Source organism: Crinia signifera, chromosome 2 (genome assembly GCF_055691185.1).
Source record: "Crinia signifera chromosome 2, ASM5569118v1, whole genome shotgun sequence".
Classification (NCBI taxonomy): Eukaryota; Metazoa; Chordata; class Amphibia; order Anura; family Myobatrachidae; genus Crinia; species Crinia signifera.
This window is the reverse complement of record NC_139218.1, coordinates 18381781-18396071: the sequence shown is the minus strand read 5'-3', so window position 1 is coordinate 18396071 and position 14291 is coordinate 18381781. Positions and strand designations below refer to the sequence as shown.

At 45.9% G+C, this 14291-nt stretch overlaps 1 protein-coding gene across 3 annotated transcripts in view; it reads right to left on the bottom strand.

The window, feature by feature from the left end:
- Window positions 1-13921, bottom strand: part of TMPRSS2 (transmembrane serine protease 2) — a 59249-nt gene extending 45328 nt beyond the window's left edge. The window contains exon 1 of one of the 3 annotated variants that reach the window (XM_083171662.1): window positions 13825-13921. The gene's annotated coding sequence lies outside the window, so the exon portion shown is untranslated. Of the gene's footprint in view, window positions 1-6598; window positions 6756-13700 lie in introns of those variants that run through there. The other 2 variants (XM_083171660.1, XM_083171661.1) reach the window with 2 other exon arrangements.
- Between the last annotated feature and the right edge of the window lie 370 nt (window positions 13922-14291).

Below are 14291 nucleotides of genomic sequence, written 5' to 3'. Positions count from 1 at the left end.
TTGAAGTGCACCTCATCGCTCGCCATGCTTCGGGCACGGTGCTTCGCTACGCACGGCATACTATTTTATTCTCCCACCACTCCCTAATGGCTGGTAGGGCATGCTGTCGGCACATGTCGGCTCAAAAAACCCATGTCGACCTTTTGACAGTCGACCTTGCCCATGTCGACCTAATGATTGTGTCGACCTTATGGTGTCAACCTAGTTGCTGTAGACCAAATGACCGTATCCCGAGACGCGAAGGCGGTGCTCCAGTTAATAACTGAAGGATTGCAACATTCTGCAGTCATACATCCTTATTGGTCTATGGGGAAATGTATATATATATAGTAATGTTCCTGGCAGTGATATAGGGATCGGCTAATAGGTGCTGCCTGTATCTCAGCTCATCGCAGTAAACAAACACCGCAGGTCCATAGAGATCCAGCGGAGCCTGAAGAGAGGAGAGCAGAGACTCTGGCAGTCATGCTTCGGGACAGTTGCGTGCCGGGGCCTGTGAGGTGTTACGCGTCGCCTCCGTGTTTATCTTCCACTGATTTCGGCAGATGATTTCCCCTCTGTGCACCACACGGATTTTTAAAAGGGAATTTCCATCGTGTAAAAATCCAGGTTCATTTACTTAATTTTTAGATAACACCCATGATGCAGAGAACTGAGCGCAGGGAACCTAATTACTCTGATGGCGAGAGATAGAGTACCACCAACTCAGCTCCTAACTGTAATGTTTCAAACACAGCCTGCACCATGGCAATTACTGGCTGCTACTTTCTCTCTCTCGGCTTTAGCACTCTCCAAGCACCTATAAAGGGGCACTTCCGATGGGATACGGTAATAAGGTCGACATGCATAGTCAACCACTAAAGGTAGACACCTGAAATAGGTCGACTTGGCTAAGGTCGAACGGGTCAGAAGGTCGACAATGGGAAGGTGGACAGTTGAAAGTCAAGAGTTTTTCACGCTTTTTTTTTTAGCCCAGCGTGCCGACAAACGATATTTCTTGCCCTGTTGCCGCTGAATAAGACTCCCAGTCTCCCACGCTCCGGCGGCTGCCGCTGAATAAGACTCCCAGTCTCCCACGCTCCGGCGGCTGCCGCTGAATAAGACTCCCAGTCTCCCACGCTCCAGCGGCTGCCGCTGAATAAGACTCCCAGTCTCCCACGCTCCAGCGGCTGCCGCTGAATAAGACTCCCAGTCTCCCACGCTCCGAGGCTGCCGCTGAATAAGACTCTCAGTCTCCCACGCTCCGAGGCTGCCGCTGAATAAGACTCCCAGTCTCCCACGCTCCGGCGGCTGCCGCTGAATAAGACTCCCAGTCTCCCACGCTCCGGCGGCTGCCGCTGAATAAGACTCCCAGTCTCCCACGCTCCGGTGGCTGCCGCTGAATAAGACTCCCAGTCTCCCACGCTCCGAGGCTGCCGCTGAATAGGACTCCCAGTCACCGAGGCTGCCGCTGAATAAGACTCCCAGTCTCCCACGCTCCGGTGGCTGCCGCTGAATAAGAGGCATCTCGTGAGAACCCCACCTTACTTGACTCCCGCACAAGCCGTCTAAGTGAAACTGGCTCTTGTATAAGTTGCCCCTTATTTATTGATCTTCTACACTTTTGGTTAAATTAAAGATGGAAAGACAGAGGCGAGATGTGTTACCGCAGTAAGGAGCCGGCACTAAATAATCTACTTTAATACATACAGTAGGAAAGGATGAGCCCCAGAAAGAAGTCTTGTTCATGTTTATCGATGATCAGTAAAACGACGTAATAGTCTGCCTGCTTCATAACAAACGATGACGTTCCGGAGTAACCTGAATATTTGCTTGTTCCAGCAGACAACAGGTTGGGCAGGATGTCAGAGGTGTTATGTGCAGGCAATAGGACTAACACATAAGTGCTAACGACACAGAAACTGGAGCTGGGTACCGTATGCTGCACATACTGGTATAGTGCTCAGGAATAACTATTCTCTGTATTAAAGATGAGTGTACGCTATGCTGCCGAGGACATACTGGGGGTAAAACCATCATGACAGCCTGATATCCAGAAAATTATTTTCTCAGAAATACTACAAGGAAAAACTTCATAGAAGACTGAGACAGTGCAGCTGCACTCAGTGCTGGAACTATCCAGGTTCAACTACCCTAAATGTCAACTATCCTAAGGACAAGTCGGACCCAATTCTACTCCGAGCCTCCCGGCGGCTCTCAAATGAGTGGCTGGCGGGGGGTGTCGGGAGCGGTGTAGCTAGGTGCCATGGTGCCCGGAGCAAGGGCATATTTCGCCCCCCCGTAATGAATTGGGGGCGTGGCTAACATGTGTTGGCATGTTACATTTAAAATATATAAGACACTAACAGAATCTGCTGCACTATATAATACACTGTAACAGAATCTGCTGCGCTATATAATACACTGTAACAGAATCTGCTGCGCTATATAAGACACTGTAACAGAATCTGCTGCGCTATATAAGACACTGTAACGGAATCTGCTGTGCTATATAAGACACTGTAACGGAATCTGCTGCGCTATATAAGACACTGTAACGGAATCTTCTGCGCTATATAAGACACTGTAACGGAATCTGCTGCGCTATATAAGACACTGTAACGGAATCTTCTGCGCTATATAAGACGCTGTAATGGAATCTGCTGCGCTATATAAGATGCTGTAACGGAATCTGCTGCGCTATATAAGACACTGTAACGGAATCTGCTGCGCTATATAAGACACTGTAATGGAATCTGCTGCGCTATATAAGATGCTGTAACGGAATCTGCTGCGCTATATAAGACACTAACGGAATCTGCTGCGCTATATAAGACGCTGTAATGGAATCTGCTGCGCTATATAAGAACCTGTAACAGAATCTGCTGCGCTATATAAGACGCTGTAATGGAATCTGCTGCGCTATATAAGATGCTGTAACGGAATCTGCTGCGCTATATAAGACGTTGTAACGGAATCTGCTGCGCTATATAAGACACTGTAACGGAATCTGCTGCGCTATATAAAACGCTGTAACGGAATCTGCTGCGCTATATAAAACACTGTAACGGAATCTGCTGCGCTATATAAGACGCTGTAACAATCTGCTGCGCTATATAAGACGCTGTAACGGAATCTGCTGCGCTATATAAGACGCTGTAACACTGTGACTGTATATATCATTTATGTATACAGTAGTTGGAGCCATGTTGCTGTCCCCTGATGGTCAACCCTTCACCCCTATATAAATGTCAAGGTGCTAGTCTAGGTGGTGGCCGAGTCCTGCTTACAGTAGCTCATGTTCCCAACACAGGCAGCTGCTGCAGCAGTGTCTTCTGCCCAGCTTCCATCCCCTTGCTCAGGCGTCTGGGGGATGTAGAGCAGTAAGACCAGCCAGCCGGGTGACGGGGAGGTGCAGGGCAGCGCTGCTTACAATAAGCACTCAGGACGGGACGCCTCAGCTTAGTATAAGTACTCCGCCGGCGGCTGCGTCTAAAGAAAAGCACACTGCCGGGTGCCGCTAGTTACAATAAGCTCAAGCTGTCAGTCAGCAGCGGGGCCCGGAGCATAGCACAGCGCAATAACTAAATGCACAGCCTGTCCCTGACAGGCGCCGGCGCCCACCACAGACCCCGCTGGCTCTTGCTCCTCCAAGCAGCCGCGGGGTGTGCCTCACGTGGTGGCTACGCCACTGCTTGAAATGCAGGTATCATTTGCGGAGGGGGGTGGGGGCCGGCGGCGCCATTCGATCAATCGCCGCCCGTAGCATGATCTCCGGTGGCTCCGCCCTCCCTACGCCTCTGGGTGCCGGTGAGGAAGAACGGCAGTAATCAGAAGAGCGGGGCGGGCAGCTGTGATCAGTTTCCAGAGCCGCAGCGGGCGGGCAGCGGCGGCTATTACAACTTTAAAATAATGTGGCAAATGACTCTGGGTTTTGATTGGCTGAGATAGAGCACTCTCAGCCAATCAGCGGCCACAGAGGGAGGCCGCTGATTGGCTAAGAGTGCTCTCTCTCTCTCAGCCAATCATTAGCCGGGCAGTCATTTGACACGTTATTTTAAAGTTGTAATTGCCACTGCTGCCCGCCCGCTGCACACAGTGACAGCACGCTGATGATCACAGCTGCGGCCACACTGCTTCCTCGCGGGCACCCCCGGACCCGCCGGCCACTCATTTAAGAGCCGACGCTGCCCGCCCGCTGCAGGAGGTCAGACGTGATCGTACATGCTGCACGTCCAACCTCCTGATCCAGTCCCAAGTGCACAATACCGCACATCGGATCAAATGGGCTGCTCCCATCCTATGGAATGCCCTTCCATGCACAATTAGACTCTCCGCTAGCCTCCAAACTTTCAAGCGTTCCCTGAAAACTCACCTCTTCAGGCAAGCCTATCATATTTAAGTTCTACACGCATTACCCTCTGAGGCACTTATGTATTATATAGCTTCCCTTCTGGACTTGTAACTTGGTGGGACTGCTATGCTATTACTGATGCCTGTCCTTGTGTTTCCCTCCTATATCCTTATAGATTGTAAGCTTGCAGCAGGGCCCTCTAACCTCCAAGTCTGTCTGTTACCCAGTTTGTTTTATCAATGTCTACTATTGTAAAGCGCAACGGAATCTGCTGCGCTATATAAGTAACTGCAAATAAATAAATAAATGTCAAACACATGCGATTTTGGGCTGATTTCATGCGATTTATCGTCCCAAGTGCCGAAATCGCGTGGAATCGTGTAGTGTATGGGGGCCTTATCTTAAGGCCCATACACACTGGGCGACTTTGAGCTGAAAGTCGCTCAAAACAGCAGGTTTGAGTGGCTTTCATCTCAAAGCCGCCCAGTGTGTATGGCCCGGCGGTGAGCGCTGCTGCGCGCTCCCGCATCATCGCCGGGAAAGCTGCTCATCTGCTGGTTATACCAGCAGATGAGCGGCTTTGAGGACGGCTTTGCATAGCACTGCGCTAAGCAAAGCCGTCCTCCCCCTGCTGTCGCCGCCGGGCAGGGGGAAAGCCGCTCAGTGTGTACCTTTTCCCCCAGCGATGGATGAGATCATCGTGGTCCATACACGCTGGGCATAGTCGCCCAGTGTGTATGGACCTTTACACTATGGCCCTTATTTAGATCTGATCGCAGTACAAGTTTGTTCTTAAAATGGGCAAAACCATGTGCACTGCAGGTGGGGCAGATGTAACATGTGCAGAGAGAGTTAGATTTGTGTGAGATATTTTGTTTCTGTGCAGGGTAAATACTGGCTGCATTATTTTTACACTGCCATTTAGATTTCCGTTTCAACACGCCCCACCCAAATTGAACTCTCTCTGCACCTGTTACATCTGCCCCACCTGCAGTGCACATGGTTTTGCCCATTTTGAGAACAAATTTGTACGGTGATCAGATCTGAATAAGGGCCTATATGTACCTCAAGGAGGGAGCTGTCCCGCCAGGGTGTGAGATTACAGTTTCCTCCTCTAATCAGCGATCATTGCCGTACCGTATGCGCTTTTATTAAGTACTAAAATATGTTTTTCAGAAAGATATGATCAAACAGGAAAACAAAATGAGAAACAGTTTGTACTAATTCCTTGGGGTAATAAAGTTTCAGTGCCAATAAAAAAAACACCTCACCCAGGGTGGTGAACTCTCCTAGACGTATCAATGCAGTAAGCTCCGAGCAGAACGTCTGTTCTGTGGAATGAAATGATGACGTATCTATACTAACTGTCAGTTTTAATAGCTGGGCACACCTTAACTTTTTAAAAGCCTCCCTGTGGGCAATTTACTTTGATCAAGGTGAATCTGAGGTATGACAATGGCCCTTATTCTGATTGAGTCGAAGCGGCTGCATGTGCGGTCGGACGGCCGATGTTTGGTGTTTGCGCATGTGCAGAGGTGTTTTTGCGCATGTGCGAATGCCGCGCACATCCAATTATGGCGTGAATTCCGTACAGAAAACGATCGGTCGGAAAAATCCGAGTAGATGGAGAGGGGCGTGAAGGGCTGTTTGGGCTCATTACTATATGCGTACGCCCCGCGTTTCATGGGCGTTCCCATAAAAATGCTGGGCGTACATATGGTAATGCGCCCGTGACGCACGTTTGGGGGGCGGACAGCTGACATAGCCGGATGCCAGCTGCCCGCCCATATCCCTGCTTTCATACGGAGAAATGTCCGAGTGGTCTGGAGCACTCGGAGCTGTCTGACCGCTCGATCCATCATTTGATGGTCAGCGACCATCGGAGGATGGGGGAGGTGTTCACATGAAACATCCACTCGCGGGCCGTTCGGTCAGCGTTTTACCGCATTTGGACGGTGTGAGCGATCCGTACGTGCCCATCCGAAATACACATCCTTCCGATCCAACTAGAATAAGGGCATATGTGCTATTGCACTGCTATAGTAATGGGCCTTAAGGTGCCCACACAGTTCAAAGTTCCAATAGGGAGCCACCCCCACTTCCACCAACTGCCATTCCAAACTGACTCCGTGGCAGTGGGTATTTGGCCCCTATTTGAATTTTGAACTGTGCTTAACCCCACCCCTGGATCCTCCACTTCTATTAACTATGTTTTATTTTACTGTAGATCGATCTACCAAATACTGGTCCAAATACAACACGGACCATTGTTGGCACAAGTGATTGGCATCTTTTCAGGGCAAGGAACCCAGACGTGGCAGCTGATGTTCTCCCTAGGCAGTTGCTGACAAAAGAACAGTCAGAACCAGAATAAAGTCAGGACTGGCAGCACAGAGTCCGTAACTTGCCCAAGATCGGTGGTCAGGCAGCCTATAAATGAGGAAAAGGGCAGAGTCACTGGCAATCATACAGTACGTTATTGGAACGAGGCAACAAGCCAGGTCAGTACATAATAAGTCATACAGGATATGCAAACAACTAACAGGGAACACAGGCAGAGGGGGATTACAGCCAGATGACACAGGAGTGCTAAGTCAGGGCATGTATCTGAGTATAGACACTTATAGTAGATGACTGTCCTGGTGCATGCTAAGTACAGATGCTGGAACGAGGATATAAATGTGTAGCACCTGGCAAGTGAACGGGCGCAATCTGGCGCAAATTTGCTGCAGACCTTTACAATCCCCATAATGACAGATATCACCTGAACTGGGACAACTGTCTTAGAAGTATCAAGAACCCCTTACAGCAGATCAAGCACAATACATTACATTTCCATAGACTCAGCAAATACACACTGTAGAAGAGATCCAGTGAAACAAAACGTAAGGAAGGTTACAGTATGTAAGAATTTGGTTATAATGGAAACTTTTTAAAGTAAAAAAAAAAAAAAAAAAATGTCACACATCCTCCCCTAAAACGCTCATGCCTAGCGGGTTCCCCAGACACTCCCAGCATTTTCCTAGGCACGCCTGCGTTTTTCTTAGCACTCCCTCTACGGGTGGTTCCTCCCCCAGACACTTTCCTACTGTCAATCAGCAAATAGAAAAAGTAGCAGGACTACAGCGCAGGACAACATCGCACTTACACACTAAGGGCAATACACATGTGCAGTCATACATAATCATCCGCAGTGCAAATTCATGGCTTTGCGATCAGGTCTGAATTATCCCCATACTTGCCTACTTTTGAAAACTAGTTTCAGGGAGATTATAGTTGGCAGTAGAATTTTGCACAGCGCTCATTGAGGGGGCGTGTCATGCTCCACCCAAAGGGCGTGTCTAGTTCCATATATGTAGAGATTGTGAAAAGAGATTGTGAACGTGGCACCTAGAAGCGTGGGTGTGTGCTGCTACATCTGAGAGGAATCTTTTATTATGACTTATATCCAAATGTAGATGAGCCCCAAAGCAGTTAGTAAGATATACTATACTTGCTAAGTGCTGGGAAATGGTGCTGATGATTCAATGTAAGTGTATGTATCTCATTCCTTTTTTACCCAAAAACGTAACAGTGTAATGTGGGCTAGGTGACATGAGGGAGATTGCTAGACTAATGAGGGAGAGATGGATATTGCTGCAATATCAGGGAGTCTCCTGCAGAATGCAGGAGGGGAGGTAACTATGATGTAACCTTGTAATGTGGGCTAGGTGACATGCGGGAGATTGCTAGACTAATGAGGGAGAGATGGAGATTGCTGCTATTTCAGGGAGTCTCCTGCAGAATGCAGGAGGGGAGGTAACTATGATGTAACAGTGTAATATGGGCTAGGTGACATGAGGGAGATTGCTAGACTAATGAGGGAGAGAGGGAGATTGCTGCAATATCAGGGAGTCTCCTGCAGAATGCAGGAGGGGAGGTAAGTAACTATGATGTAACAGTGTAATATGGGCTAGGTGACATGAGGGGGATTGCTAGACTAATGAGGGAGAGAGGGAGATTGCTGCAATATCAGGGAGTCTCCTGCAGAATGCAGGAGGGGAGGTAAGTAACTATGATGTAACAGTGTAATATGGGCTAGGTGACATGAGGGATATTGCTAGACTAATGAGGGAGAGAGGGAGATTGCTGCTATGTCAGGGAGTCTCCTGCAGAATGCAGGAGGGGAAGTAACTATGATGTAACAGTGTAATGTGGGCTAGGTGACATGAGGGAGATTGCTAGACTAATAAGGGAGAGATGGATATTGCTGCCATATCAGGGAGTCTCCTGCAGAATGCAGGAGGGGAGGTAACTATGATGTAACCTTGTAATGTGGGCTAGGTGACATGAGGGAGATTGCTAGACTAATGAGGGAGAGATGGAGATTGCTGCTATGTCAGAGAGTCTCCTGCAGAATGCAGGAGGGGAGGTAACTATGATGTAACAGTGTAATATGGGCTAGGTGACATGAGGGAGATTGCTAGACTAATGAGGGAGAGATGGAGATTGCTGCTATGTCAGAGAGTCTCCTGCAGAATGCAGGAGGGGAGGTAACTATGATGTAACAGTGTAATGTGGGCTAGGTGACATGAGGGAGATTGCCAGACTAATGAGGGAGAGAGGGAGATTGCTGCTATGTCAGAGAGTCTCCTGCAGTATGCAGGAGGGGAGGTAACTATGATGTAACAGTGTAATGTGGGCTAGGTGACATGAGGGAGATTGCTAGACTAATGAGGGAGAGAGGGAGATTGCTGCAATATCAGGGAGTCTCCTGAAGAATGCAGGAGGGGAGGTAACTATGATGTAACAGTGTAATATGGGCTAGGTGACATGAGGGAGATTGCCAGACTAATGAGGGAGAGATGGAGATTGCTGCTATGTCAGGGAGTCTCCTGCAGAATGCAGGAGGGGAGGTAACTATGATGTAACAGTGTAATGTGGGCTAGGTGACATGAGGGAGATTTCTAGACTAATGAGGGAGAGATGGAGATTGCTGCTATGTCAGGGAGTCTCCTGCAGAATGCAGGAGGGGAGGTAACTATGATGTAACAGTGTAATATGGGCTAGCTGACATGAGGGAGATTGCCGTTATGTCAGGGAGTCTCTATGGGTAGGCAACTATGTTTATCCCCCAAATCCTGACAAGCTGGGCCCTTGTCCCTCATGTGCTTTTACTTCCTTAGTACTGCCTACAGCTGAATCAGTCCTTAAGGTGCCCATACACGTACCAATTACCAGGTACTTTTTGTGCTAAAATAGCATCGTTGTGCATATGTTGTGCATGGGATGGGATGCTATTTTAGCACAAAAAGTACCGGGTAATTGGTACGTGTATGGGCACCTTTACCCTTATTTGGTCGTACTGCTTATGTACTATGTAAGGGGCTGCAGAACCCTTGTGGTGCCATAGAACAAAAGGATAATGGTAATTTGCCATTTGTTTCTGAACTATCATCTCCGTGCTGTGTACTGGACCCAGCGGTTATTCTGCAGCCCCTAGTTTGGATTCCTGCTGCAGCGCCCAGCCTGGTGCGTTAGCTCCCTTTGGGACGGCTTGCTTCCCCTGGCGGTGATGAGGGTATACACTTGGAGACTGTGTTCTGCATAGATTCCCATTAAAGAAAATATTCAAACGAGCCAGACATTAGACTGGTAATTTAGGACAGGTGCAATTACACTACTCTGGAGTATGTACAATTTATTTAGGCAGCCATTACACTTTTTCAGCATTTGACCCTGGGGTTTTTATTTGGACAGAACAGCTCTTCATTTATTAATAGATTATAACTTGTGCGAATTCTATTCATTTTATACTCTAATTTATATTATTTAATAACATTAGTGTAGAGCCACTTATGGTTTATAATTAAAGATGTGCAGGTTCTGATTTACTCTGATTTCAAAGCAGGATCTTATTGGCTATCAACAACTGTCATGTGGTTTGGGATAGCCAATAAGATCCTGCTTTGAAATCAGAGTAAATCAGAACCTGCACATCTCTATTTATAATAATAATAATTAATTTTATAACATAATAAAAGAACAGGAAAGCTTTTAGAAAATAAATAGGACAGCACGCATGGTGTAGTGATTAGCATTACTGCCTCACAACGCTGAGGTCATGGGTTCGATTCCCACTACGCGATGTTTGTATAGTCTCCCTTGCGTGGGTTTCTTCCGGGTGTTCCGGCTCCCTCCCTCAATACAAAGATACTGGTAGGTTAATTGGACCCCAACAAAAATTAACTCTAGGACGTCTGTGTGTAGGGATTGGGAAGATAGATTGTATGCTCAACTGGGGCAGTGCATTTTCAAACAATACCTGTAAAGCGCTGCGGAATATGTGTGTGCTATATAAGTAACTGGTAATAAATAAATACACAGAAATAATAAAAAGGAACATTAAGGAAATGTAGAGTAAACAATAAATCTACCCCAATGTTGTAGATCCAAATCAAGGAGATCCCAGTTTGGAATTTATATTTTATATTTGAAGTTAGAATTTTGTATTGCACAAATTACATGATTTTAGCAGCAATTTTATAACATTTTTATTTAAAAAATTGGATCGTTAATTGAACCAAAAAGAAAATCTGATCCAAAATGCTTGAGGGCGGTTTTGCCAAAACCAAAACATATTATGAATTAAAACCAATACATGGCAGTCAATGCAGATCTCGATCTGCAATTAGGGCCAGGGACCCTGGCCAAAACTCCACCAAATTCCAGAACCTCAGGTGAAAGTTTGGAGGTGGCATCTTGGAAGACCTTACGTTCTTGTGACCACCACTGCAAATAAACGTTTCACGGCCGCAAACCTCCTATTGGGATTGTACGCCCAAACTACTTCCCACTGTGACCGAAACCTCAACACAAAGCCACAGCACTCGCGTTCCACAAATGTAAACAACGCCTATATATCAGTAATACCCCTTTTACACCAAGGAATAACCCAGGTTGGACCCAGGTCAGCATTGGTGTAAAAGGGGCCAATCCAGGTCCAGTAACACTGGTCTCCTACCCAGGTCCTGACCAGGGTTGAACACTGGTTGGACCTTGGTCCAAACCCAGGTTGGTACATCCAGGTAGTGCTGAAAGGATAACAGAAGTGCTGGACGCCTTTCCACAGTGCGCTGCAGTGGCAAAAGACAGCAGTCCGGAAGGATATGGTCAGTGCACACAAATCATAATTGGATGCAGTATTATACCCCTTTTACACCAAAAACCCTGGTCGGACCCTGGTCTTTGAATGCTGGAGTATCCAGGGTCTGACCCTGCTTTAAGTAACACCAGTCCAAGGTCAGGTGTTGTTTACATGAGACAAACAGAGAAAGATACCAGGGCAGTCATCAAATAAATGTAAAGTCCATTACGTTTAGGTTTTTAAAACCTCTAAAAATAAAATCACAAAAAAACACACATCTTAAGTGAGAGGTTTTGGGTGAGTTTTTTTAAAGCGGCAATCATTTACATGGTAAAAATCACCCTGTTTTTTTCAGTGTAAATGATCGTCAATTTAAAAAAAAAATATGGGAAAACTTGCCCCAAATCTCTCACTTTCTGATTCTTACACCCTATTACATTTGGCCCCTAATATCTAACATAAATAGTCACAAAAATACATTTGACAACAACCATTCAGACCCGCTGATTTGGTGTGATCTCTGGCTAAGGTGGATGGATATATATAGATCCGGGAGGTAATCTCTATGGATTACCAGATAAGTGAAGTATCTACAGTAAGCACTATTTTCTGTCTACCATTCCTAAAAGGTCTAAAGCAATTCATTTTTATTCTTGGAAATGGCGATCTCTGGACAAATTGAATTGGTCGAAAAGAAATAAAAATTGATTACTCCATCACAGCACTGAATTTAGCTGAATTTTTTTGAAAAAAAAAAAAGTCCGCCATGAGCTGTGTCCATTTGAGGAAAGGCGCCAAGAGTAAACTAACGATTGATAATCACATGCATCTTTAAATCGTTAAAACACTTTTCATTGAGCCCCTTGGCTGTTGGGCAGGTGACAACATACATTAATCATACGGGTGCGTGCTACATTTACACCGTCATGCGATTTTCAGTGACATAAAATACATAGTTTCTACTTATTTCTTTATGATACAGGGAAATAGCCTCCCGAAAGGTCATTTCCACAATAGGGAATGTTTCATTTGCAGTAAATAACATCAAAATTCAGAACTTCAGCCACAAAAAGAACGAGCTATTGTGACATTGCAGATATTACCGTAAGTAAAACAACAAAAAATAAAAACACTGCATAATTTCCAAAGCTCTTGAAGCCCAAACTTTTTGTGTTCAGTTTAAATAGGGGCAAAGTTCCTACATATCTTTAACATTTTTGCCCTTGTGCTGCCGATGCTGCTGAACAAACGGTATAGTTACACACACACACACACACACACACACACACACAGAACAATAATGTTATCGATGCTGTCCCTGGCGATGTGGTCAGAATTTGACTGCATGTTCAGCCCGTAAAGGGGGTCATTGGGATGGCCCATGGAAACGTACATCGTTAGAGATATAGCGTATATACACTAGACCAAGATCTACCAGCAGTTCATGTTTGTAAGGCCACCTGTGGATCTATAGTAGGAATGAATGCAGCAGGTTTGAGAATGTGACAGTTAGTAATGACTACAGCTGTGCAGCAGCTAGGTAACCTGGGAAATGTGACAGTTAGTAATGACTATAGCTGTGCAGCAGCTAGGTGGTCTGGGAAACGTGGACCATTGGTAGATCTAGCGGACCGGTTTGGCCACCCCTGCACTAGACAATATGCACGATTATATTGTTAATGATATCAATAATAGAAGAAAAATAATAATATATAGTGTACCTTAAGCGTGATTGTTTGCTGCATTACGGTACTGCCAGGTTTGCAGATTGCTATTTACAGCCCCATAGGGCTATGTACAAAAATCAAAGTGTCCCGGGTGAGATTGAGCCCCGGGCGGGAGGGCGTTCTGTCGCAAAGCGCCCCCTTTGTCCTTAATTGAATTGACCCTGTAGTTACAACCTTTATAAAAGTCTTCTAGAGCACAAATTGGCAAGTAATACACAAACTATTTACAGTATTAGTAATGCTCTGTTTCATTATTAATAATACATTAAAAAGGTAATTAAAAACCAATCTCATTACTATTCCTCTACTGTATAACATAGTCTGAATTCTATGACATGTTTTACAATTATAAAAAATAATTAGATTTAATAGAAATGTTATCTATAAAGCAATATGCAGACATATATCTATGTCTATCTCTATCTCTCTCACTATATATATATATATATATATATATATATATATATATATATATAATGCCTTAAACACACGTGAGACAGATCTGCTTTCCTACCTGTATCAGCCTCTCCTGGACCGTTGTAAATCTCCCCTTCCCAGTCGCTACCTCCTGTTTCTGCCACATACAGCATCTGAGTTACCTATTGACACAGGTGTAGGAAGCTTCTCCTCCCCCCTACCTGACATCACACCTCCTGCTAAGGAAAGAGGCAGATTCCTGGGCTTAACCCATTCAGTGCCGGGCCGCCTTGTAAGGAAATAACAGGCAGCTCACAGCTGTGTCTCCCTGCCCTGGGGGAATTGCAAAACAAGAACAAATTATTTTGCTGAGGTAAAGGCACAAACAAGAGACCTGGGCTGGATGCGTGATGTGAAGTCACCGCCGTGGCGTGCAATGTGACACAGAGCGCACAGGTAGGGTCAGGGGCAGTAATGCTGCTCTCCAGGCAAAATTCTTACGGAAGAGAATAAAAAAACAACATGTCCGTCTGTTTTGGTAGAATGCAAAAGATGCAAGTGGAATTTATATTTCTCCCAGGGACTGAGGACGTTGAGGTAAATTTCAACCATCATTTATACTTCTATTACAGTAGGACACGGTAGAGATGGAGTTTTTTCCTACGCGCCATGAGCAAGACTTCAATTT